The 25,529-nt window shown below is 50.1% G+C and overlaps 1 protein-coding gene and 1 long non-coding RNA gene across 6 annotated transcripts in view; both read left to right on the forward strand.

Moving 5' to 3' along the window:
- ZC3H3 (zinc finger CCCH-type containing 3) overlaps positions 1–25,529 on the forward strand; it is a 181,431-nt gene that overhangs the window by 20,790 nt on the left and 135,112 nt on the right. The window lies entirely within an intron of this gene.
- On the forward strand, positions 2,499–6,497 carry LOC148057224 (uncharacterized). The gene is made up of 3 exons (XR_015700229.1): positions 2,499–2,990; positions 5,012–5,242; positions 5,822–6,497. It is a non-coding gene; the product is annotated as an uncharacterized LOC148057224 (long non-coding RNA).

Genomic DNA, 25,529 nt, shown 5'->3' on the forward strand with positions numbered 1-25,529 from the left:
ACGGAGCTCTGGAAACCTATAAAGTCCCAGCGTCCTTGGATAGCATGCACCTGACCTGATGCCCTGGGAGGCAACTGGTTCAGTAGTGGCTTTGGTAAAACGGGCCTGGGGCTGCGTTGGACCCGAAGCTGGAAGCTCCCAAAGTGTCCTCTCATTACAAATAGAGCAAACTGGATTGGGCTATGTTAAGAGGAATATGGCCAGCAGATTCAGAGATGATATTAACCCTCTTTCTGGTGCTGGTAGGGCCATACTGGTACACAGTGTCTGGTTTGAGGCATCCCAGTTCAAGAAGGATGCGAAGAGACGGTCCAGTGGCAGAGCATCTTGGCATGACCTTGGGCGTGCAACCTAAAGTAGGAGGTTGAGGGTGCTGGGCTTGTCTCAAGAGGCTGTGGAGCGTCGGCCCTTGGAGGTATTTCAGATCTGGGCAGGTGAAGCTGGGGCTGCCCTGATTTGGTGCTGGTGATGCTCGCGCTTTAAGCAGAGGGTTGAGCTGGAGACCTCCAGAGATGCCACCAACTTTTCTGTGATGCGAAGGAAGTAACTTCTGCTACAGTGCTGAAGTTTTCCCTTTAAGCACCAAAATCCCTATGCACCTTACGGGGTTTTGCAGCGTTCGTGACTGATGTGTGAAACCCAGCTGATAAAACCATCCAGTTCCCATCTAGCTGGGAGGAGGTTACTCTCAACAAGACTGGTGCAGAACTGCCGCTGTGTACTCGCTTCGCAATCGCGTCTGCAAGGACTTTGGAAACTACAAAAGTGCCAGAGATGCCGTGCCAAAGCCCTTTTATTAATCTTTCCTGAAAAGAAGGAAAGTAGTCGTAAGATTCGCGGCATTAGGAGTTGATTCTGGAGCCCCGTCGTAAAAAAAGGAAATCGCTTGTGCAAGGGATGAGGGTACCATGTTCTCAGATGTGAAGGTAAGGACCAAAGCAGGAGCAAATCCAACGACTGTATTTCCCTGCTTGAGAGGACTTTTAATCTAGCCGGTAGGTCTAAGTTAACCCAGCGCTCCCAGACCGCAGCAAATGAAGATCTTTTTTATGGACTCAAATTAATCTTATATTCACAAAACCGAGCGTTCCGCTTAGCACGATTGCCTCGCAGTAGCCCCGCTGTGGCTAGGGCTTGCTTCATTTTGCGTGTGCTGTTGTTCCGTGCCGTTATTCACACAGCGCCAAGGCTGTAAATTATCCTTTACAGTCAGGAGAATGTGCCAAGCAATTAATATAACCGGTGTCCTGAAGAGCTGGTGATGGAAGGAGCCTAGGAAAAGAATGATGCAGAAGAAAAGCTGGTTAACGAGCAACTAGGTCGGCTTGTGAACAGGTGGGGTTTGCCGTGATTTGCTTCTAAAGATTGTACTTAAGCGAAAAGATCTTATAAAGAAAATAAGGGCAGCATCCATTCCTTGTAACAGTGTGTCTCCAAGCTTTGAGCTGGTGCTCCATCAAATAGCCTTGCGAATCGGTTGAAAGCGTACCGGCGTCTGGATTGCCCAGCTTGGTGCAAACTTGTCTTTACCTTCATTTATAAAAAATGCTTACCCGAGTGGATGACGCAAATAGTCAAAATTGCATTAGGGCTGAAGGCTTTTTCATGAGGCTTCGCTACCAGGAGCCGCACTGTGATGCGCTGGTAACGCAGACGTCGTCCCCCCGTTCCTGCAGCACGGAGGGAAATCGCCCGCTGCTGACGGCTCGGAGTCTTTCCATTCCCCAGGAGGGAAAGCTGCTCTGCTTCTTCTGGGTTTTGCAAGACTGCGTCTAACCTGTCTTCTGGTGCCGGAGCAGACTGAGGATCACTGCGGAGCCTCAGCGAGGACGTGGAAATACCCCTGAATATGCGGGTCTCTCTTTTCCCTTCCCTGCTGGTGGCTTGTGGCACGTCCATCCCCATCCATTGCTTCCCAAGTGTCCTCCTGGGCTGCTGCCTGTTGTTTGGAAGGAGTTTCGACCTCTGAGATGCTGTAGGTGCCTCTCTGGGATGAGGTCTCTGGGATCACGAGCCCGTGAGGATCCTGCCTGTGGATGTTGCTGAGATCAGCAATTAAAAACACAGCTCCGCATGGGCAGATTGGGCTTTGCAGTTTCTTTCCAGAGCTTGGAGAAACATCTGCTTTACGGGGTTTTAATTTCTCTCCCTAGCACATCCATCCCCTCCCCGGCAAATTTTAGGGCCGGGGAGGATATGTGCTGCAGAGGACAGGGCGGAGCGGTATGTGAACAAACAGTCGGTGAGCCAAAAGGGTTAGAAAAACCGGGACATACAATGCCCGTAAAGTGATCTCTGCTCCTGAGCAATTCCTCCCACCCGTACCAGGGGGATGCCCAGCCCCAGCGACTCTCCCACTGTCACCACTTTCCTTCTGGGGCCGGGCAGGGCGTGGGTGACATGCCATTGCCTGGACATCGCGTGGGGAAAGCAGCTTTGTTGAAAAGCTTTCTAAACTTGATATCCTTGTTTATCTCTTCGCAGTCCCTGCCTGGCCCCTCTAGATAAACAGGTGCCAGAGCGTGCAATTCCCAACAGCCGCTTCGCTGCCTGGATCGTGCCGAGAGCGAGCCGTGTCTACGCGGGGAGTTATTCCTGCCTCCCTTCAGGGTTGGAGCATCCCTATGGCAAACGGGCCGTGACTCTGGAAACGGACCCAGGACCTGGAGTTGGCTCGGGGAGGCTGGTCCTGGAGGTGGCGGCGGCTGCTGCCGTGCTCGAGAGCTTGCGGGATATTTATTTTGGAGCGGTTAGACTTGTGCAGATAAGCTCTCAGGCCTGTCCGAGCCGGGGGAGGCAGCGTGTTGGCTTTCTAATAAGGATAAAAACCTCCTTGCTGTGCTGAAAAGATCTCGTATATGGCTAGAAAGGGTGCTCTGACCGACGGCTCCACGGCTGTTCTAGGACTCGTCTCTATTAGTGCTGCAAACCTCTGCAAAATGGGTTGTTTAGAGGCGTGTGTAAGACAGCCCAGCCATTTAGACTCATTGGTAACTTAAAAAAATGCCATCCTTTGACTTTCTTATTTTGCTTTCTTTCCTCTCTCCGTGCCCGGCGAGGATCCCTGCTGCCAATCCCCGCGCCGGCCGAGCGCTGGCACGGCTTGGCTTAGCCCGGTGAAGCCGCAGCACCTCTCCCGGGTGCTCTCGGCATTGCTTACGTTCCCCGAGATGAGCCGGCGGTGGGAAAGCAGTGCCCCGCTGCGGGATTGTTTAGTGTCTCGACTTGAAGACATTCCTGAATGAAACCCTCTTAATTCCCACCTGAACGCTTTGCGGTGGCGACATAAAGCCCAGTAATAAAACGTAATGAAGAATACCAGCATGAAATCAAGATGTTGAACCTCTGCTGGTGACAGGCGGTAAATCTGCAGCCTGGTGTTTCCCTTTGCTTTTTAATATATATTAAAGCGAGCAGCTTGTTTTATGTCTTCTTGTCTCATGGGCTTTTAAGCGGAGCGGTGCTCAGTCCTGGCTGAGCGGGACTTTTTCTGTTCCCTTTCTTCCATGCTGTACCTTGCAACTTTGGTCTCCTACTTCAAGGATTTTCAATCGAGGGAATTCTGGCTTTCGGAAGAGTTGCTCTTTGGTTCCTGTGTGTTTTAAAGGCTTCGGTGCATGGGAGCTTTCCTTGCTGCTGCATGTGAGCTAAGCTACAAGTTTCTTTTCAGAGCAGCAAACGGCGTTAGATCTGCTTTGCTCGATGTGACCCCTTGCTCTCACTCTCTCTATCTCGAGGCCAGTGCGAAGCAGCAATGGTTGGGAAATGTGGACGTGCAACTTGATTTCTCTTTCAGAGTAGTTCAGATTTATCGTAATTAAATTTTTTCCATTTTTTTAACGTGGTCTCAGATTTTTCAGGCTTTCTGGTAGTACATGGTAAGAAACATCGGTTCAAATAGTTCTTCTTTAATCCGTGCTGTGTCCTCATGATTCCCAGGCAGTTTTACCTTTAAAGTGAAGGGATATTTTTGTCTTTATTATGTTTCCCTTAATGGATACTCAACGTGGATTCGCTTTCTGTTGCACGTCAGTAGCTGCGTGTGCCGAACGCGTTGCGGAAAGGCTGGTTTCATACTAACTGGGGTGGGATAGGACCTTGCCTTTTCCACTTCGTTCCCTAAAAACAAAAAAAAATAAAAAAAAATAAAACCTGGACATCACACTGGCCACTTTGTATGTGCTGACGCTTCTTTTGTCCTGTCCTCTCTTCTCGAAGATATTAGAGCTCATCCCAGGCTGCGTAATGCTTTGCTTTTTCTCTTTTAAATATTCATGTGAGCAGAGTGGCTGGGTTACTTAATGGAGCAGCATGGTCTCTCAAATCCAAAGCAGAAGTGGACTTGTTGTCGATAGCTTTTAAAAACTTTTCACTAATCTGGCTGATAGCCTGTCAGATTGACATATTTCCCCTCTTTTAAAGTTTAAATGAATTCTGGTGCAAGAACGGTTGCTGCTTACGAACCTGGCCTTGATGTGTTGCGCTGGGAGAAGGGCAACCTCCGTAAAGGAGAAGAAACTACCGATCCCCCATTAGACAAGGAGAGTTTCTGCTATCGAGAGGATCGCTGACATGCCTGAGGGATTTTTAGTGGGTTGCTTTACCTGTAAACCCTGGACAAGAAAGCAGTCAAGGTGGTAAGGAAGCAATTCAGAGGAAGAGAAAGTAGAGTTGAACGAGTATTGCGAATATCTGCAGCGGCGTGGTTTAACGAACCCTTGATTGAAGAAGGGAACGAGCTCTGGGCTGTCACGGGTTGTGTAAGCTCCCTGGAGAAAAGTACCTCATCCTTCTCGGGAGAGGACTTTCCCTTTGCTTTCTCCCATCTTTTCTCTCTGTGGGGTCTTGAGATGATGTCCGTGCTGACAGGTTGTTGTTGTCCCGGTGATCTCTCTGCGCAGTGCAAACGAGATGCAATATTGTTTGGGGCTTTTAACTGCTCTGGTAGCATGAGGAGTCATGTCCAGCTCTCATTTCTATTCAGATTTACAGCTCTCTGCATCTCTTTCAGGAATCTGAGGGTCTTCTGCACCTTGCTCCCTCTTTAAGGGTAAAACCCTTCATCTTTTCCCACTGTCACCGGAGAATTGACTAAAGATCGAAGGAGTTGGATGCTGTCCTTTCTTCTGCCGCGTCAGGGTTCGCGAGGGTTCCTCTCTTCAGCTTGGTTTATTGGCTTCACTCGCCAGTCACCCGTACCTTGTTGTACAAATGAAGGATTTAACTCTCCTGGATTTGTCTGGTGAGTGAGAGTAGTAACGCCATGGTGTAGAATAGTAAAAAAGGCTGTGCTGGACCTAGGGTGCTGTTTAGTCTCTCCCCTGCTCAAGGCACCCATCTACATCGTTCCAGCCTGGTGGACATCTAACCCTATTTTAAAGACCTCTAGCGATGGGAGCTCCGCAGCCTCTCTGGGTAACTTACTCCATTTCTTCTTTGGCTGTCACTGATGCTTCTCGAGCCGAGCAGGGGGGAAGGATTACAACCGGCTTTCCTGTTTATGCATCCCACTCTGAAATTTGCCTTTGTGCAACCGCATGACCTTGTCAGAGGATGAGCGAATGCCGAACGACATAGTGACAGAGGATTTTCACTTGCTTTGTTGTTTGTTAGCACTTCCTACGCGGCTCTCGTGGCAAGGGAAAGCTTTTGGGAATGGCTCGGCGCTGGTGTCCTGTGGTGGTGGTGCAAGGATTGAGGAGGCACCGGGTTTTAGATCCTCAGACAGCTTCCAAAAAGTTGGAGAAAGGATGGAGTGAGGTGAAGTTAGAGGGGTTAATAGGGCTTAATGCTAATAGGTCTTCGGTGTCTTATTCTCCAGTTTATTTGTTTTAACCTGGTTTGAGCCTGGCTTTCATCCACTGGTTTGCTGGAGGCCATCTCCTGTGCTTCTGGGCTACAGAATCGCTGCGGTGCCAGTACCGATGAGCGTGTGTGTCACCGGTCGTGTCTGGGATGTCGAAGACCAAATTGATTTTTCAGCTCGGGGAAAGGATTTTTCCTACGCGTGCTGGTCAGGTAATGCGAAGAGGAAACCAGCTCGGAGCTGGAGCGATCGGACCTACTCCGGGAAGATGTATCAGCCTCTTGCTCTGCCATTTCCCATCACGAGAGATCTCTCTGCGAGTGAGGAAATATGTCTCTCTGACTTCTCCTTCTCCTGAGCGTGCTGGGCATATTCCTCATGGTGACTAAATGACCAAATCCCTTTTATTCTTTAAAGTCATCCGCTGCTGCTTCTCGGAAAAGATAAAGGTGAGCTGCTGCAAGGAGCTAATGAGCCTAGAAAAAAAGGAGACTGAAGGAAGAATCATCTCTTCTTGTCGGACAGGACTATCTCAGGGAGGACCCGAGTTTGCTTATGGCTCTGTAACTCTGGGCGAATCACGTAATCTTGATGCTTTATTTTTTTTCCCCTCTTGGGTAAGGTATTAATAATACCTTTACAGTAGAATCAGGGCTCTATTCAGTATCTGCAGCTTGCTTTGAGGTGCTCTAGAATATCGCTTGGGTTATTTAAGAGTAAAATAACACGCTGAAGGAATGTCAGAAATTTTTCAGAGAATGTTTTTGTTTCTTACAGCTCTGCCAACCAGTCTACTCCCACTGCATTCAGGTCACTGGTGGGATGAGGGCTGGAAGTCTGACTCTCCTGCTATTAAAATAGCCCGTAGATTTAGGAGATCGCGCCTGACACATGGCCTGGAGAGCATAATTTGACGTGGCAGCTGAGTGAAAAATGCTGGATGCGATTTTTATTTTCAGTGCATGCAGATGCATGAAGTTTTTCACAAAGGAAAACAAAACCAAACCAAAAAAACCCACCCAAACCAACAACAAAACTATGTTAAAATCAACTGGGGTCAAATGGGGATTCAGACAAGACACTAGAAGAGCGGGGGGATTTCTTTTCCCCGTTCTGTAATTTCTGATGGCCTGAAGAGGTCTTCTCTGCCATTTTGGTAATACTTTTAAATTTGAATACCAGACATCCCTGTAAGACCCAGGGAGTGTCCTTCAAATACATTTAGAGTCGATTAAAAGCAAACAGCCTTCGCTGCCGCTGGACAGAGTTTTATAGACAGCCCTGCAGGCTGCGTCAGTGGAGGGTAACAGTTCCCGGCTGGTGTTGTTGCAACTAATTTTCAAGCCACTTTCAACCTAATTTTCAAGGACAGAAGCAGGCATTTCAATTACCTGAATAATTGGAGGGGGAAGAAGACACTTGTGTGGGGAAAGGGGCCTGATAGAGCAGGCTAGGAGCCAGGAGACTTTGTTATTAATATGCACTTCTGCTGCCGATTCCCTCTGTGACCTTGGGGTAAATGCTTTTAATGGTGCACCTCGGTTTTGCTGCCTGTGTGATGGGAAGAGAAGACCACAGCGCTGTGAGAGAAAAACACACACACACACACACACAAAATCACCCGTGAAACAACTGTTGCTGCTATTCTTCGCGACAGACTTTGCTGTTTGCATCTCAGTTGGCCAAAGAGGGTTTGCTGCCTTGCTCGCTCCGAGGGTTTTTGAGGCTTTCTTCCCTGATGTGAATGTGATGCCGGGTATGACTGCTCTACCGCAAAAGTGAGAGGTTTGGACTTTGAGACCTGATCCAGCACGGCTGGTTGCCCATCTGTGGTCTGGGTTAGCGAGCAGATCTGGATGAAAGAGCCTCAAGTTTTGCCTCTGCCCTCCGTTCTCCAGGCTGGGTAATAGCTGGTGGATGGGTTGAAGGCCATGGCGATGTTCTCGGCAAGTAGAGCAGTTCCTAAGACCATGTGGTTACGTGGTGGAGGAGAGGGTTAAGCCCAAGACGTTGATCTTTCTCTCCCACCCGGAGGAAGGCGATGGTGGGTTTGCAGGACTGCTTGGAGAATGCCGAGGCCGAAAGGAGATGCTGAGCCAAGCTGAGCTGAGACTTGTGCAACCTCAGGTTTAGTCCTCGACCCCGCAGCATCTAAATGAAACCAGGTACTGCTGTGGGAGCCGACTTGCCTGTGTCTTCCTTTTCTGAAGGCTGGAAGCACCGAGAGTGCCCCAGGTAGGGTGCTGTGAGGTCCAAGGCCGGTCCACAGATCCTAAATAGTTTATTCCCCTCTGGGGTCACACTTGTGTTCCTGGAAAAGGGGCTTTGTTTTGTCTTGTCGAGAGCAATCAGGCCACCGAAGGGACTTTTTGTCCCCATCCACCCTGAGTCCTCCTGCCCTGGGGTTTGCAGAGTTTTGTTGATTATGCAAGTTATTAACTCACAGAAGATACAAGGGAAACTATTTGCAGAAAGCTATGAGAAACGTTCAGCTAATGTGTTTTTCTTCCCCTGACGTTTCGGAGTGGTTGTGATATGCCGGCAGCCGGGTACCGCGGCTCAGCTCATGCACACTAACTCATTGGCCATGGTATTTCATTGCCTGCCTCGATGGCAGGAGAGGATTGGGATGAGTAATCTTTTGTTTTAGACCCCAAATAATCAAATTGCAACCTGAAATAGCTATGACAGCATAAAACCTGTGCGCCGGTCTCGTTTAAACCTGGATCGGGTCTATATGGGAGGTCCGAAGCCTTAACGTGAGGATAAACAGATTATAACTGTACCTGCGTGAAATGTAGGTGCACGCCAGCTCTGAAAGCGCCAGCGCTCGCAGGAATTGGGCCTGCGAGCACTCCCTGACCCGCTTCAGTCAAAATGAGCTGGCTTAGCAAAGACATGGTATTTAAACCGTCTCGGTTAACGCGGCTTATATTGACTGATGCCGATTAAGGGGCGCTCACGTGAAGAGGAAGGTAATTTCTGGCGCGGGAGGGATGATGCTGGTGGATAGCTGGGAGCGGATCGACAGCCGTAGCTTCTTGCAGGTGGCAAAGCGAGGTCCAAAAAAGATGCTGAGCTTGGTGAGCCGAGGCTGTTCCTGTCCCTCTCCTGAAGATGCTGCTGCAGGGGAGAGCTCGGGGTTGCTTATTTTTTTATTCCTTAGCCTGGAATAAACACAAAGGTGCGGACACGTGTCCGGGCTCTGGCTCCGTCTGCTAAAGAGCTTAATGTTCCCCGCTGGTTTTTGTACTTGGCTGATCTCAGACAATATCAACAGATGGACAGAGGTGGCAGAGACGATGCATTTCTAAAGGTTTCATGGAAATCCGCTGGGTGTGGATAAGTGGCTGGATGGGACTGATTGGTACCCTGGAAAAGCAAAGAGCCGTTGTCCTTCTCCGTGAGCTGCCTGTTCCATGTACGTGCAGCATCAGGTCACCCCCGTGTCCAGCCAGCACGCCTGGCGTGGGGCATTGGGGTGAGGTACATGGGTTCAAGAGGGACCCAAGAAGTGCTTGGAAGGGTCACATCTATTGAGTTTATTAAATGCCTGATGTTCATCAGGCTCAGGAGCTCCCCTGCTCTCTTGCTCCTTCTTGGGTGCCCACTTGTGGCTGTTGTTCCTATAGATCCCTGTTCCTGTAGGATCAGGGGAGTGTTGGGGAGATAAAGCATAAGAAAATGGGGAGCAAACCGAAGGAATTTGGGGATGGCAAAGAAGAGTGGATGGGGGCCAAAGAAGTGGGGAACTGGAGGCAGAGAGAGGGCGGCGAGTGTATCTGTGGACTCTCAAATGAATTTGGAGACCAAGCTGGCCCATGGGCTCTTCAGCAGTCCTGGTGGGAAGGGCTTCCTCAGAAGCATGTTGTGCTTGGATGGGAAAGAAAGGGATGAAGTGGACATTCTCCCAAGTGACAAGTGATAGGACAAGAGGAAACAGCCTCAAGTTGCACCAGGGAAGGTTTGGATTGGATATTAGGAAAAATTTCTTCACTGGAAGGGTTGTCAAGCACTGGAACAGGCTGCCCATGGAAGTGGTTGAGTCCCCGTCCCGGGAGGTATTTAAAAGCCGGGGAGATGTGGTGCTTAGGGACATGGTTTCATGGTGGACTTGGCAGCGCTGGGTTAACGGTTGGACTCGATGATCTTAAGGGTCTTTTCCGAGCTAAACGATGCTACGATTCTAAGTGTGCCCGAGCTCCTAGACGTGTTTCTGAAGAGCAGTTTGGAGGCATGTTGGTGGGATGTCCTGCAGCCTGCTCAGGTGGTGGTGGGGCTCTGAGAAGAAGCTCTTTGGGGCTGGAGAAGGAGAAGTAGCAGGGACTTGGGGCCGGTGCTGGGGTGAGCTCAGTGAGGGCTATATCAGTGAGAAAGAAGAGGCTGAGGATATCGTATGAGCAGGTTTTTAAGACGAGAGAGGAAACTTGGAGGCGATGCACTTCTCCAAGGGATGCAGGAGGGAGCTGCGCAATGGGGGGACCCAAGCAGAAGGGGAAAGCATCAAACTGTGGGGTTTTTTTTAAAACTTTTTTTTTTCCCCCTCTATCTTTCTCCGAGTTTAGAAAGTTTGTTTCTGAGGCAGAACAGGGGAGCAGCGTTCTTCCAGTGTGTAGTGGTGTTAATTGGTTTTTGTTTGAAATATTTACTGGATGGGAACATCAGTGATGATCAGCTCTCCCTCTAAGTGCGCCTGGGGAGCAGGTGTTGACAGGTGACATTCCCGAGCAGCTAAAAGTCTCTGCGGTGCAATCATGGGTGTATTTTAGAAGTGCTGACTTAAAAATAAAAAGGTTTATGTATCGGCCTAAATCTTGTCCAGCTCTTCTGTTTTCTTTTGGTTTTCATGGAAATGTTTCATGTGAACTGTTTAATATTTTTTGATCTTGGCAAGTTTTTCTGGTTAAGGCTAGTTCGTCTAAAATACAGTGCAAGGTGTTCTGATATCCGTAAAAGTCCATTAAAAATATTTTCCAGCTTATTTGTCGGTTGTGGTGTCAGTGAGTTCCTTGCACACATTTGCAGGAGAGGGGAGATGTCCTCCCTAGGTGGTGAGGATGAAAGATGGGCTTGATTTGCTTCAAGCTCTTGGGCAACATTCATCACCATCCTGTCTCCAAGCCCTTTGCAAGGGCTAAAAATCTTCTCTTAGAATTTAGTGAAATATTCTTTTAATCTCTGAAGTAGGATCTGATGATAGACGGGATCTCTTTGTCCCAGTACGAGGAGGAGATGGAGTTTTAGGGGCCGGCACGTGTTTGGTACGTGTGCCAGCCCTTGCAAACAGCTGAGCGGTACCAGAGGGCAACTGTGACCCCGGAGGTGCTGAACCGCGCACGTGGCCGAACACTAAAACAAACGGAGAGGCAAACCTGCACCTGAAGACATGGAAATAGCTTAGAAGGGAGTGTTGAAGGAGACTGTGGTTCTCCCATTATTTTTTTTTTTTTTTGGTTGCAGGTGGAGCTTTTTTTGCCCTGGAGTCCAAAGATTCCCAATTTTCAGAGAACCTGGCTCCGTAACCCTACCGATTGCTCTAAGACAAGGTTGTATTTTACGCAGGTCCCGCAGCCGCAATGTTCGCGGGGCCGCTTAGAGCAGGCAAACCCCTTGTCCAGAGGTGCTCAAAACTTGGGTTTATAGGTGCTGGGCGTTGCAATCTCAACAAGATGGAGCTGACGGAGAGGAATGATGTGCTGGGGGCGAGGAGGTGACGCCGCTGCCTGGCTGACACCGGTGAGGAACGCAGCTTGGGTTGCACCCACCTCCGGCGAGTGCGTGTCCCTTCTCCGGATGGAAGGGGTGCTGAAAGCGGGGGGCCTGGCCAGGGGTGATCCTCGGAGCAGAACCGGTATCAGGCTCCTTCTTCCTAGTCCCTCGGGGCTTTTCTTGCCTGTGCCTTGTGGCCCCGTGCTGTTGCGCTGCTCGGGTTGTTTTTGGCGCTGGGAAGCTCGCTGCGTGCATCGAGCACGTTCCGCGGGAATGCGGTAACCCCATTCCTTGGGAATACAATTTGAGCTATGACATAATCCCTGGAGCAAGTGAGGAGCCGTTAGCAGCTTCTTCCTTACCGCAGTTGGTGGAGCGGAGCTGCGCGTCTTGGGATTCTGCTCATTCCTGGGTATTTTCTCATGCTCCAAACGCTAACAGGTGGCACCCTTCACAGCGGAATGGGTGGGGGTGAATTATGTTTTAAATCATTCAACACCTCGGCATGGCTTCCCCTGTTTGTCTGAATTATGGCGTTGACCTCCAGAATTCATTACGAATATGCCTTTAATATCAGCTCAAACTTGAGACCGGAGTGCAACAGGAGAACCCCATCCTGGAGCATGACATTACCTGCGTCCCATCAGCTGTCCAAAAGGTCTCTTCTTGACTCTCTCGGGAAGGAGAGAATTGGGGTAAATGTGAATGAGAAGGAAAAGGAGCTTGAGATGATCCCAGCTAGAATTACAACTGGGTCGCAAGTGTTTAAAAACATTTATGGAGAAGGTGGTCTGGGACCACGTGCGGCGTGCTCTGCAATGATGGGTAGGGTTCAACACATTTAGGTGCCGGTCTCCAAGCTGTCCTGCACCCCCCTACGCGCCTGTTAGGGTGTGGGTCCAAGGGTCCACGCCTGCCTGTTCTCTGTGCCCCTGAGGGTGAGCATCCCCTCTGTCTGTCTAGCTTTCCCTTTGAAAAATCAGGCTAAAAATTAATTACTTTAATTAGAGATGGTAGTGGAGGATCTCAAAGCACTTCATAGCTGCTGGGTCAAAAGCACGGGGTGCGGTGAGGCATCAGGAAGGGAGAAGGGCTGCAGGGAGCAATGCTGGCTTTTTCCTTTTTAACTTGGAATTAGGGAACAGTTGGGTTTCCATAGTCAAAATACTGCTTTTCTCAGCTGTCCCTGCTGCCAGCGATTCTCTTTCCAGAGACGGGATTTTCTCCGAATTTCCGTCCCTGAAAGCAAACACACATTGAAACCCTGAGGATCTGCGTGCTCAGTCCTTTATCACCCAGTTCCTGAAGATATTTTGGTGACCTCTTCCACAGCACCAGAGAAGAGGGCCAAGATTTAGCTGGTTGTTGTGAAGTTTATCGCTAAACCTCTTGGCCGGCGGGGTCCCCGGTCTGAGCAGCAAGTTCCTTGGGAAATGCTCGTGGGAAGTAAAGAGCTTAAATTGAAGGTTAAGGAGAAGAGTGAAAAGAGAGATCCGCCCGCGGCATGCTGCCTGCCTGGGATCGCTGCCTGCGGGATGCTGCCCTGAGCGGTACCCTGGTAGCGGAGCATCACTTGGACCCGGCGTAGACAACGGGAGACGGAAAGCAGCAGCACCTCTGCTAATACTCCCTCCTTTGCTGTCTCTCAGAGAGCTGCCTCCGTGGGTGAAAGGAGTGGGAATGGATTAAAAAATATGTAATTAGTGCAGATAGAGCTCTGCTGTAGGCTCCAGCGTGCATTAATTAGTTGTCCTAGCAATTGTTGCATTGTTAGGAGAAATAAACTCATTAAAAGCTTTTTGTTTTGTCTTTGTTTGGCACCTACCGTGATGGGATCCTGGACAATGACCGTAGTTCCTCTGCGCGCTGGCGTTGCAGGCAGAGAGCACCGGTGAAGGCAGGCAGACAGGACTGCTGAGCGGCTGCCAGCAGCCTGGGTGATCCCATCGAAGTAATTCCACCATAAAGTCGATCTAGAAACCTTGCTGCCAGAGCCAGCATCATTTTCTGTTGTTGCTTGTTCAGTTTTTAGTGCGTAGCAAGGCCTTTTCAAACCAGGGCGATACATCAGAGGATGCTGCCTCCTCTTCGTCACCTTTCCCCACCTGCATTTCTGGGAAGGATTTGTTTGTAACCTGTGAAGCCTTACATGAAGCTCTTCTGCCTTCTTTAGAGCTGGAAAACGCGTAGATCTGTGCTCTGATTCAATTCCAGCTCTGAAGACTGTCCTGGGAAGTTTTTCTGTTGCTCCTTAGAGCATCCCCAGCTCCTGCTGTGCTGGTGACAAAGCAGTCTCATGTCGCCACCCCTCTGAACAAGCTGCCTGAATTACGACCGTTGCGGTTTAAGGAGCGATATTAATAGAGCATCTCCCTTTTAATACCTAACCTCTCCCTTATTTTCCTTCCTGTAGATGCGCCCTTGCTTGTGCTGGTCTCTGTGCCGTCCCTGCAGCTTTCCGTGCTGGGTTTTGGTGCTGAGCGGCGGTGCTGGGCCAGGAGCCTCACCCCTGTCAAATGCAGTTCATTATCTTTGTTTGCTCCCAGATGCTTTCTGTTCCAGGTCACTGCTCCCTTCCCTCCCCGACACCTCCGGGGGAGCACTCTGCCCCGTGAACAAATGAAACCATCCGTCGTTGGCTAACTGTTGGGGAATCGTAGGGAAGCAGCCGCTTGCTTGGAAAGCTCCGAGTATTTTCTACCTATGGAAAACAATAAGCGCCGCTTTCTTGGGTCTTGTTTCTGGTGGGATTTCAGGGGATTTTTGTGCAGAGGGGGAGCAGAGGTGCAGCTTGGGGGAAGAAGCATCACCTCTGACGGTGGATGCTCGCTGGGACTCCTCTGGATGCTGCCGGTTGTGTTGCAGCCAAGCTTTGATATCTGTAATATTCTGCACTTGCGTAAATACCGGTATCTGAATTTGGTCCTGGGAACAAAACATCATGTAAATAATGATCGTGATTTACTTATTTATTACTTATTTCCAAGTGTCAGTTTGGCAAGCCAGGAAACTAAAGCCCTTGCTTACGCATGGGATGGGCAGAAAGGAGGCGCAAGCTAGCGCACGTCGGAGGGTCAGCTCGGGCATCATCCCCTGAAACTCTGATGTGATCTTGGACAAGACGCTTGCTACTGGATTTTGAGGGTACGTTGGTATCTACAAGTGAAACTAGAGAACTTCAGAGATCTGCTGGAGCCGATCAAAGGAGGTAGCAATAAAGATTTAGGTAATTACCTAATTAAGACAGTAAGGTAGTATCCTGAGGTGTGTTCAGTGCGCTGAGGTTGCAGATGAGGGCTGTCCTCCCGGAGGGATGTGTTTAAAGGCTGTACATCAGCACCCGAAACAATCCAAAACCTGCATTTCTTCCAAGAGCTGCTGGCTGGTCATGCTTTTCATCCAAAGGTTTGCTTTCTGAAAGAGGTACGCGCATTCATCCTCTGCACGGCTGGAGGGTGCGGGCAGGGAGGTTCCCCGTGGTCACGCACGGACCAGGGATGGAGCCAGAGTTAGAACGGCCATTCCTGCCTCTTGGTCTCTGGTCGTACAGCTCTCCTCTCCCTGGCTCCAGCTTTGCCCTTTGGTTGGGGTTTAGACACTCAAATTACAAGTTTTGCAGCAGTTTGAATGACGCAGGTAAGACTTGGATGCAGTCTGCAGTGGCCATTTCTCTGCACGGTTCGGGCAGTTTGTAGGCAGGGTGGTTCCTGCCCTTTCAGCTTAGGTAAAGTTTGCAGTAAACCAACCAAAAATATCCTCCACCCTGGAATAAAGAGCCTTTTCTACCAGGTAACGTTTAACCAAGTAGCGGATTAGATTTTTATTGGGAATTTTTAGTGCATAACAAATTGAATCGAACCGAGGCTTGCTTTGGCTCAGGATGACTGCAAGGGCCCTTGAAAGCAGTGTGCACGCAGGCCGTTACTTGCTCGGGGCTTAAATCACTGCAGGGAACCCCTGATATTTGCTTTGCCTCTTGGTGTTCGCTCTGGTCCCTTCCCAAAGCTGTGGTTGTGACCCACATCTCACGGTCCTTGCAGGTCCTCGGTCCTCCCAGGGCTGCTGCCTCCTCTTTGCTTGTTCTAGAACAAAAAGTGGGTTGCTGAAGGGCTGCAGCTGGTGGCCAGAGTGGTCCACCTGCGTGGCTGGGATGCTCCAGCAGTTTGTCAGGTTATTCTTCCACCAAATTTTCCTGAATAATACAGTAGCACTAAGCAAAGATGAAGGAAATAGAGCTCGGGCATTTTTTTTTTTTTTTTCTCTTTGAGGATGCTTGAGCATCCATGGGGGAGGAGAGCTGGGAAAGGATAAGGGAGCATTGCGGCTCAAGGTAATTTATTGCATTGTAATGATTTATATTGCTGAAGCAGTGTCGGTGTTGCAGATACATAACCCAGAGCATCCTTGTCCCAGAGCGTTTGCAGGTTTGAACTGGATGGATGTGGATGTGGCAGGTACAGGAGGGTGTTGTAACTCCTTGTAGGAGAGGACAGGCCTTTCTCTTTGTTCTAGCAGTATTTAAAGTACTTACAACTCTTGCTAATTAAGACTTATTCCCCCCCCTTGTGCTATTTGTTCTATGTATTTTCTTTTCCTATTACGTTGCTCTACGTTAATGGGTGATGTTTTCTGTAGCTTATTTGCCATGAATAGTAATGAACACTTCAAGAGCATCACACACGGATGTTTTTGAGGTGACACTTACGGTTCTTACTCTTTTGAGGTGGCCACCATGACATACTTGTGTGTCTTTAACGCCAGCCTGGGAGAGCAGCTGTCAGTGCCACCATCATCTCCGATCACCCAACTCTCGTATTGAATCAGCCCATGGAAAATGGACGAGGGACGTCCTGAACTGCTCCTTCGCAGGGCTGCGTCTTGGGTTTGACTCCTGGAAGGTGGTTTCTGCGGGCTGTGGAGACGTTTCAGCTGAAATCCTTAGTGAAAGCAACTGCTCCAGCCATCGTCTTTTCCGCCTCTTCCCTTTTCTATCTCTTGTGTCCATATATAACAGCAAATGCTTCCAGCAAGAGTGATGAAAATTACCAATTAACTGCCTGTGAGAAAGCAAGGGAACGCCAGCTGTGAGCAAGCCCCTTCTCCCTCCCCAGGCTCACAAGTAACCCTATCCCCTTCCCAACTTGCCTCCCAACGCCCCGGAGGATCTAGCCGACCCAGGTGGGTGTATCGCTGATGGGGGATAACGGGGAGATGGCACACGAGTAAGAAGGGAGACGGGGAACAAGAGAAACTTCAACTGAAGGTTTATTCTGGTGCGCAAGAGCTATCTTTACCCGTCTTGGCTCAAGATGGCACTTCCATTTGTAAAGTCCCTACAGAAGCATCCAGCTTGGCATCCGACTCATGACAGGCATGTCGGCCTTGGCTTGGCCTTCTTGCCGCAGCTTCAGGAAGCTTCTCGCTCCCTTCCACAGGTGCCTTTCCAATTTTAAGATTTGGTTCAAATGCGTAGAATTGATGGAATTTCGAATTGAAAGCTACAGTCAGATGCAATTACCGTAAATTAAAAAAGCATCCAGGGCCGGCACGGAGAGCTGTTGGCGTTGGGGGCCTGGAGATCAGGGCTCTTGAGGCCAATGGGGAATCGTGTGGTATTAAAAAAGGGATTCGATGCCTGACACCAGTAATTTTTGCTGTGATGATCTCACCCCAATCCTCTTGTTGATTTGCCACTTGGCTCATCTGATTCCTTGTGTCTTGACCCCCCCACCCTTATCTGTCAATCTGGGTGGGCTGTGAAGGGTAATTAGTTGCAGGAGCTGATGGAGGGCGTGGGGTTATTGCTATGGCCATGCTCCCTTCTCTCTTTCCCTGGGTAAAATCCCTGCTCGCTATTGGGTTAATGGCACTTGCCTTCCTGCAGGTCTCCTTCAAAAATCAGAGCTAGTGGTGGGGAAAGTCTCATGAGGTCGTGTCACCAGGGCCGGTTTGGGTGCAGACGTGTCCCTGTGGTGCTCAGAGCTCCTCTTGGGCTGCTGAGCTTGCGTGTGAATCTGCTCCATGCTTGGAGGGGCTTTCAGGGCACCCGCTCTAATGCTGAGGAGCTTCTCCTTGGGTTCGGACCTTTATCTGCTCCGTGGTGGATGTCTCAAGGAGTGGCCTGAGGGTCTCTGCTCCCTTCCCAGGTGGCTGCTTCTGTGCGTCTCTCAAGTAACCCCCAAAGATCAGCTCCTAAATCCTTCCTTTGAGTTAGGAACAGGCCGTTTCCATCCTCCTGTGCCTTCTCTCACCCATAATTTTGCAGGACTCTTGGCACTTCAGGATGCCTGCGGACTGAGAGTTGGGAGCAGAGTTGGGCAATGTGTCCAGGTGTCTCAGCTCTTGGTCCCATCCTACCACATGGGTATGGTCCACCATGAGGTCGGCCTCACCATCAGAAAGGATGCTCTGGAGAGATTCCTTTTTCCTTTTTCCACCCTCAGCGTGTCTATCAGTGACCATTCGGAGGCTGGACATGCCAGTCTGGTATGGGTATCCCCTGGTTATCCCCTTTGCTCCCTGTAGTAACAAGGGCTGCCCAGGTGCCCTCTCCCAAACGCGTGTTACCGAGCTCCAAGAGAGAGCTCTCCCAACACCACCTGTACCTGCAAATCTCCACTTTTTTTTTTTTTTTTTTGGAGCCTAATCCAAAGCTCTGAAACAAATGGGAAGCTCTCGGTCAGCGTCCGCAGCTGTCTGCATGCTAAAGCCCTGCAGCTTGTGATGAGCTGCAGCTTGCAGGAGGCAAACAAGTGGCGTGGGGTTTCTTTTTTTTTTTTTTTTTTTTTTTTCCTCCTCCCCTTTTGCCCCAGGGAATGCGACAGGGCTGGACAAATCCAGGTGTCTGATTAGCCACGCTTAATTAAGAGCCTGGTATTCTGGAGTAAGCCTGAGGGACTCAATGCCGTCTTCAGCAGAAGGGAGCCTGGAAAGGCTCAGCCTGTTCCCCGTGGGCACGGTGGATCTGGGCTGCCCCGAGTGCCGTGTCCCCGATCTTCCCAATTTGATGTTTCTTTTGGAATAAGCAGCAAGAATCATAGAATCGTTAAGGTTGGAAAAGACCCTTAAGATCATCAAGTCCGACCCTTCACCTAACACTGCCAAGCCCACCACTAAACCATGTCCCTAAGTGCCACATCTACTCGTCTTTTAAATCCCTCCAGGGATGGGGACTCACCCCTGCCCTGGGCAGCCTGGGCCAGGGCCTGACAGCCCTTTCGGGGAAGAAGTTTTTCCTAATATCCAACCTAAATCTGCCCTGGTGCAGCTTGAGGCCTTTTCCTCTTGTCCTATCGCTCGTTACTTGGGAGGAGAGACCGACATCACGAGAGGTTGGAGAAGTGGCAAAGCACAAGTCGTCGTTGTTGCTGGCAGTGGAGCAGAACGTTTCTGCGCCCCGTGGAAAGCGTGGCCGTGTTGGCCGTGCCCCGGTTTGTGATTTGGGATAAACCAGGGTTGCTGCGTGTGCAAATACACTGATTTTTGGCTCCTCAAATCGCACCAGGAAAACACTCTGCTCCCTGCCAGATGGTGCATTTAAAGAGAAGCAACCATCCCCTTCCCCATCCTCAAACGCCCCTCTGGCTCGCTCTCGTGTCGGGATATTCCGTTACCGTCCCCGCTTGCAGTAACGCCTCTCCGCGCTGCCGCCGTGCGCCCCGTCCCCTGCCCGGGATGGGAGCCTTCACCTTGGCAGCTCCTTCAGGCAGGAGCAGCCTCTCTGCGTTTTATTTCCCTGCCTCATTGACTCCCCGTCTGTTTTCAGTTGCCGCCTGCAAACGTACCTATTCCTTTTGGCTTTTGCCTCTTCTTTTTTTCCCCCCCTTCCAGTTTTTGTTTTAATTGTAGCCGCGTTGTTGAGCTCAGCACGTTTCCAGCGCTGAAACGCGGAGCAGCAAGGAAAGAGGTTTGCGAAGGGAAGGGCGGTCAGTGAATAACCCCCCTCCGGGGTTTGCTTGCTGGGAGATGGGCTCAGTTGCCCCTGAAGCAAGAGTCCATCCTAAAGACATCATTTTTTGGATGATTTTTAGAAGGACCTGGGCTCAGCCCAGCACCACCAGCTTCTCCGATCACTCTGGGGTAGTGAGCTTAACTCCACGTACGTCTTGCTCCAGCGAAAGCAAGAAGGGGTCCTTTCAGGGGGTTCCTTAGTTTGGGATCAAGCTAGGGTTTAATTACACATCTCCTAATTAGAAAGGAAAATTCTGAGCAATATGTAGTTACCCACAGCCTGTTCTGCAAAGTTTTATATTCACGTATGCCTTCCCCCCCGCTCTTTTCAAATTCTTTATATATCATATATTTTATAAAGCGTATTCAGGCAGAGGTGTGCAATCTACGGCAGAAAATGGCTTTTTTCCTCTCTTCTTTTTCCCATTTGGATTTAGAAAAGCAGATCTGAAGCCCGCGATATGCAGACCCTCGCACGGTGTGGACCCTCGCACCGCCGGACCCGCGGCGGTACCCTCTAGGGGGCACGATGCATCCGCGTTCGCGCCGCGCACCGCCGGCGAAACCTGTGCCGTCTTTGCAGAGAAGGGTTGTGGTTTGGTTTTTTTTTTTTTCCATAGGAAACCATGGTAGGGAAATGAACTGAGAGTTACAAGAAACAGCAAAATATCCGTGTGTTCAGCAGGAAAAGCAGCCTGGCCAGAGCTGGTGGGCTTTTACCCGTTAAGTGAAGCTCTGCTTTAGTTTTTGCCGTGATTTAAGATGTGGGGCTTGCAAATGCTCCTGCATTTGGTTTTAATCAGTCCTGGAGGTTTAAAAATCGCCCAGAAAGCAGCTGCGTTTTGAAGCACGGTTGTTTTAAACCAGCAGAAGTATGAAGGGCAACTTTTAAAAAGCCAAATGCTGCCAAATAAAGGATGTGGTTGTGCAAAAGCGCTCGCGTCCCCGTGAGAGCTTCAGCTCCGGTGCAGCGGGAGAGGGGACAGGCAGCTACATCGCTTGCACGGGGGACCTTGAAAGGCTCTGCCTATCCTATTTTTTTAAGACAGGCAGCACACTTGTGATTTCTGAGCTGGCTTATTGGGACTTTGCAGCTTGCTTTTTAAGCCAAACCTAATTCAACCCTTTTAGCCCCGATAAAGTGAGTGCTAAACCAGGCAACGCTTGCGACCTCCTCTTTGGTTAAACACCCGTGACTGTCACCGTGCTTCCAGGACAACTCGGGGTCTGTGTCAAGGGCCAAGAATTTAATTTAAACAGCACGCTGGGGTTTTTTTTTTTAACTATTACACAGCCTGCGTTATTGAGCTGCTAGGCACGAGAGCTAGTGGCATTAATACGCAGAGAAAATGACTCTACGTGCAGTAAAAACCTTTCGGAGTAAATCCTGTTTTCTGGTGCTCCTGTAATTACCTGTTACCTCGCCGCGTGTGATTACTGCGTTAGCGATAGAGCTTGCATTGCTTTTGTGCTGCCTCCGTGATATTTCCTATACAGTGCTGATTTCTGCCCCGTTAATTGATTCCTAATACTCACGTGAGTTGACCGGTCATTTTTATTTGGTCTTATTATTTCAATAAAGCCGGCACCCTGCCTTCCCATGTGTCTGGGAGTGTCACTTAAGCTTGTCACCCTGTCCTCTCTGCTAGGCTGTGATTAATTGTTTGCTGTATTAATTGCTCTACCAGGCAGAAAGGAGATGGTGTGGCATCACCTCCGGACCCTGCGGTCAGGCTCCGGTCCCGTCTGTACAGGCTCCCTACTCGAACACAAAAGCAGAGCAGCGGAGGGAAAGGCTCTGCCGTTTAATTAAATGCATCTTTGCCAATCGGTCGACCTGGATTGCCTTGGATTAAGATGGTAAATAGCTGTCTTCGTGCCAGAGATATTTAGTGACTCTGACCAAGTTAACGGGCTAGCAGAGGGCTGGCAGTTGTTCCTGCTTGTCTAACGCCGCCCGCGATAGCCCAACGAAGACAGTTGCGCGCGGTGTAATTCCTACAGGCGAATCAGTGGCGTACACGGCGGTGTAGATAAACCTGGGAGCCTGGACGTTTTGCTTTCTGGGTCTGTAATTACACAGCGGGTAACGATGCCGCTGGAAACAGCCCGGGTCTTTGTTATCCCCGCGAAGGGTGGCTGCAGGAGTGATGAGATGCACGTAAAGGACAAGAGGAGGAGGGGAGGATACGCAGCCCCCTCTTTACAAGGGCAAAAATGTGGGATTTAAAAAAAACCAACCCAAACCAAACCATGTTAGTATAATCTCAGTAAGCGCGAGCATTCCATTTTTATAGCATAAAATTTCTTCAACCACACAAAAAAAAATAGGAACCCCAAAACTCTTCCAAACCCTCACTTTTCCATGAAGCATCCTTTAGCTGGGGTATTTTATTTTTTCCTTTCTTTCTCTTTTATACTTGCCCGTGAGGATTTTGTTCTGTTGAGGAGCACGGCGAGGCACGAGCACCGTGCTGTAACTCTGCTCGAGCCCGACACTGCTGCGTCTGCCTCCTTCCCGACTTTTTCTGCTGGTTCAGTTTTTTTCCAGCTAGTAATCGTTTTAGCAGATGGTGGGATAAAGTGATGCTGACCAGGAAATTACCTGTAAGCTGAGAGAAAAGGCGCTTTTATCCATCACAAAACACAGAAAGTCAGTTTTTGGCACTGCTTGGCTTGTCCGAGGAGGGCATGGAGTTATGGAAAGGGGTGGGAAAAGCTCTGCAGGCTCTTTCCTGGGACTCTGTTGAACAGCACGAGGGTTTCTTGGCTGTATCGGTGATTTAAGACTGCTGTGTTGGTGATTTAAAGTGGTTTTGGTGATACGCTGCAAAGCAGTGCACGTTTCTGCAGGGCCAAACTGGGTGCTCCCATGGCTTCAGGAGCCAGAGTGGGATCTCCGGGAGATTCCCAGAGGAGTGGGGCAGAGCCTTTGGGATGTGTTGTCTCTGCAGGGCACGTTTCTCCCATGATTTTAGCACCCAGAAAGGAGGGAAGTGAAAGATGATGTGATTTATCTCTTCCTCCCTCCTGCCCTGTGCCCCTTTTTAAGGGATATCAGCCAGGGAAAAGCTGCTCTGGGGAGATGAGGCTCTGCTCCCATCTCCCCGACGCCTGCCCCGGGCTCGGCAGAGCGCGGCACAACCGGCTGCGGCATCGGTAACGCGGCGCGGGCGGCGTAGCCGGTAAGTAAGACACTCGCTGGCTCACTACATTGCGGAGTAATGAAGTGGAAATGAACTCCCTGCCTGGTGAGGAGAGGGGGGGATTAGCTCCCGACAGCGGCACTCGGCTGCGGAGATTGATGGGATGTGCTGACGTCGGGTACCAAACACGACCATCTCACTTTGGCGAGCAATTAATCTAAAGGTTCGGTGATCTGTCATCCTCTCCTGCTTCCTAAGAGCCGGGAAATTTGTTAGGAGAGTTTGAAAAGAGCTTCCACGTTGCGGTTTTTGGCCGGTCGCTCCCTCCCCTCTCTCCTTCACCCCGCGGAGAAAGAGTCGAGGCGAGATGCAAAGGCATCTTGGGCTCTGCGCCGCTGGGGCAGGAGTTTGGGGACAGGTTCAGGGCCCAGAGCTTTTCCGTGGGACCCCAGGTCTCTGGGCACGTTAATTCAGTGACACACATGAGTCTAAATGTGCTGAAGCGCTTGGATGAATCTGCATGTATAGGAACTGTTTGATATTTTAAAAAAAAGTGGTTTACTGCTGTTTTTTTAAAGAGTGGGGCCAGAGTGGAGAATGGGTAAAGAGATATATCATCTCCAACTTTTTCCTGTTCCCCTTGTTCCTTTTGAGGTAGCTGTGGGGAGTAATTCAGTTGTTCTCTGCCCTTCCCAAAACATTGCATGGACCCCTGAAGATCTGCAGGCAACAGGTTGAAATGCTGGGATGAAACATTGCTGTGCAAGATACCCTCCCCAAACCCAAACCCGAGCAGGTCCTTGTCTGTGGAGACGCGTTCCTTGCAACTACACGCACAGTTTGACATCTCTTTTTCGCTCTGCACTTGCTGCATCCCTTTGCAGGGCATTTTTCCAGCCATTGATTTAAAAATATGCATTTAATCTGAAGGCAGGAAGGTTGGTGACTGCAAAAGTGATGGCTCAACTGTGCTCCCGGTACCAGGCCGGTCTGCAGGGTGAATAGCTAATGCATTAATCCGCCGTGCTGGGGAGACTGGGGAGGATGATTTAAAAGCAACCAGCACGCTGCTCCACTTAAGGCAGTCGAAGAAATGTCAAAGCAGCTTTGGAAGGAAGAAAAAGGTTAGTTTGGGGTGGGTTTTTTTAGTTTTATCCCTGCTTCTGCTGTTGATCCCTTTGTCTGGTTTAGGAAGAGTCCGTTCATCTTTCCCTAAGTGGGGGGAAAACACTTCTGGGAGGTTGAGGAATGACGTTAAGAAATTCCTTCGAGGTATCCTAAGGGAAGGACAAAGTATTCTCCGTTGCGCTCATCCCTGAAAGATACAGCGAGAGAAGGTGCCTTGGGACGCTAAAAGCTTTGAAAATAATGTGCAGGTGGGGCAAGATTGCTGAAAACAGGAGAAATAATTAAGGAGGGGGAAAAAAGGAAGAAAAAAGTTGGCCCTTAAGTTCAAACATCACTTTTAAACTGGCTGCGTAGGGTTGGTGCACGGGCGCTACCCGAGCACACGCGGCTCTTCGACCGGGGGCTTATCGACCATGGGGGGATTTAATGGCACGTAATATGTTGATGGCTATTACCGCCGAGGCATTGCTTGCCCGTTTGGTAGTTACCACGGGCAAGCAGGCAGCTGCCGGCACCGAGCCGGGCGCTCCAGGTGATCGCTTGGCCGGGGCTGCGTGGGTTTTGCTGCCGTGCCGAAAAGCTGCCCCTGCCTTTCTCTTTGTGTGCTGAGATGGATCCTGTGGTTTTGTGATGCTGGAGGAGCCTTTCTCAATTTTTTTTTTGGGGTAGCGCTTGTGTAAAATTAATTTGCTTTCGGGAGGTGTTAGAGGATTATTGATGTGGGATTAATTTGATACATGGTTTTCGGTCCCAAGTAAAATTGACGCTGCCTTTTAATCGACGTCTTGGCTTGGCAGAGGCTAAAGCACCTTTAAACCTCAGCTAGAGGCTTTTCTGTGTGGGTTTGTAGCAGAATTAAACCCAAAGACTGAGTAAGGATCCAGTTTAACCATGTTTTATGGGTGCATCTCAGGCGGTGGAGGGCAGAGCGGTCCCTAGAGCCTGGGACCTGGGCTGTGGCAGGGGCTAAAGCACCTTTAAACCTCATCTAGAGACTTTTCTGTGTGGGTTTGCAGCAGAATTAAGCCGAAAGACTGAATAAGGATCCAGATTAACCACGTTTTAAGGGCAAAGCTTGAGATGCGGAGGGCAGAGCGGTCCCTAGAGCCTGGGACCTGGGCTGTGGCAGGGGCTAAAGCACCTTTAAACTTCAGCTAGAGGTTTTTTTGCATGGGTTTTGTAGCAGAATTAAACCCAAACGCTGAGTAAGGATCCAGATTAACCACGTTTTATGGGCGAATCTCAGGCGGTGGAGGGCAGAGCGGTCCCTAGAGCCTGGGACCTGGGCTGGGGCTGGTACTGGTATTAATAAAAGGGCAGCACAGTCGTTAGTCCAGGCTTCCTGCACACAGTTGCTGCAAACCCGGAGGCACAACTGGCATGCCATGTTAATGTCCTAGCGTTTAACCCCCCCTCCAGCAGGCGAGGATGCCTCGCAATATTAATAGCCATACAGTTTGTGAATTTACACGGCTGTACCGAAACCCGACGCCGGCCGCTTTCCCACATGTCGCCCTGCAGATGGACAGAATTACTTTGGAGAGTCGCTGCGAGCTTGACAACACAACGCTGCTGTTTCCAGCGCCGGCAGCCCCGGTGGGGAGGGAAAACTGCAGCCCTTGTGTTTACATCCCGCTTTAATCCTCTCTCCTCTGCTTCGGACCGATGCGGGGAGGGGGGGAATGGATGTTAAATTGAAGCGAGGGGAGTCCTGGAGATGAGAGCCATCAGTGATGTCCCCTACTCGTTTTCCACCATGGCTTGCAGCAAGTTGCCCTGGCCACTCGCTG

The sequence above is a fragment of the Nipponia nippon genome, unplaced genomic scaffold (genome assembly GCF_047370975.1).
Source record: "Nipponia nippon isolate SJK-2023a ecotype South Korea unplaced genomic scaffold, ASM4737097v1 scaffold_1, whole genome shotgun sequence".
NCBI lineage: Eukaryota > Metazoa > Chordata > Aves > Pelecaniformes > Threskiornithidae > Nipponia > Nipponia nippon.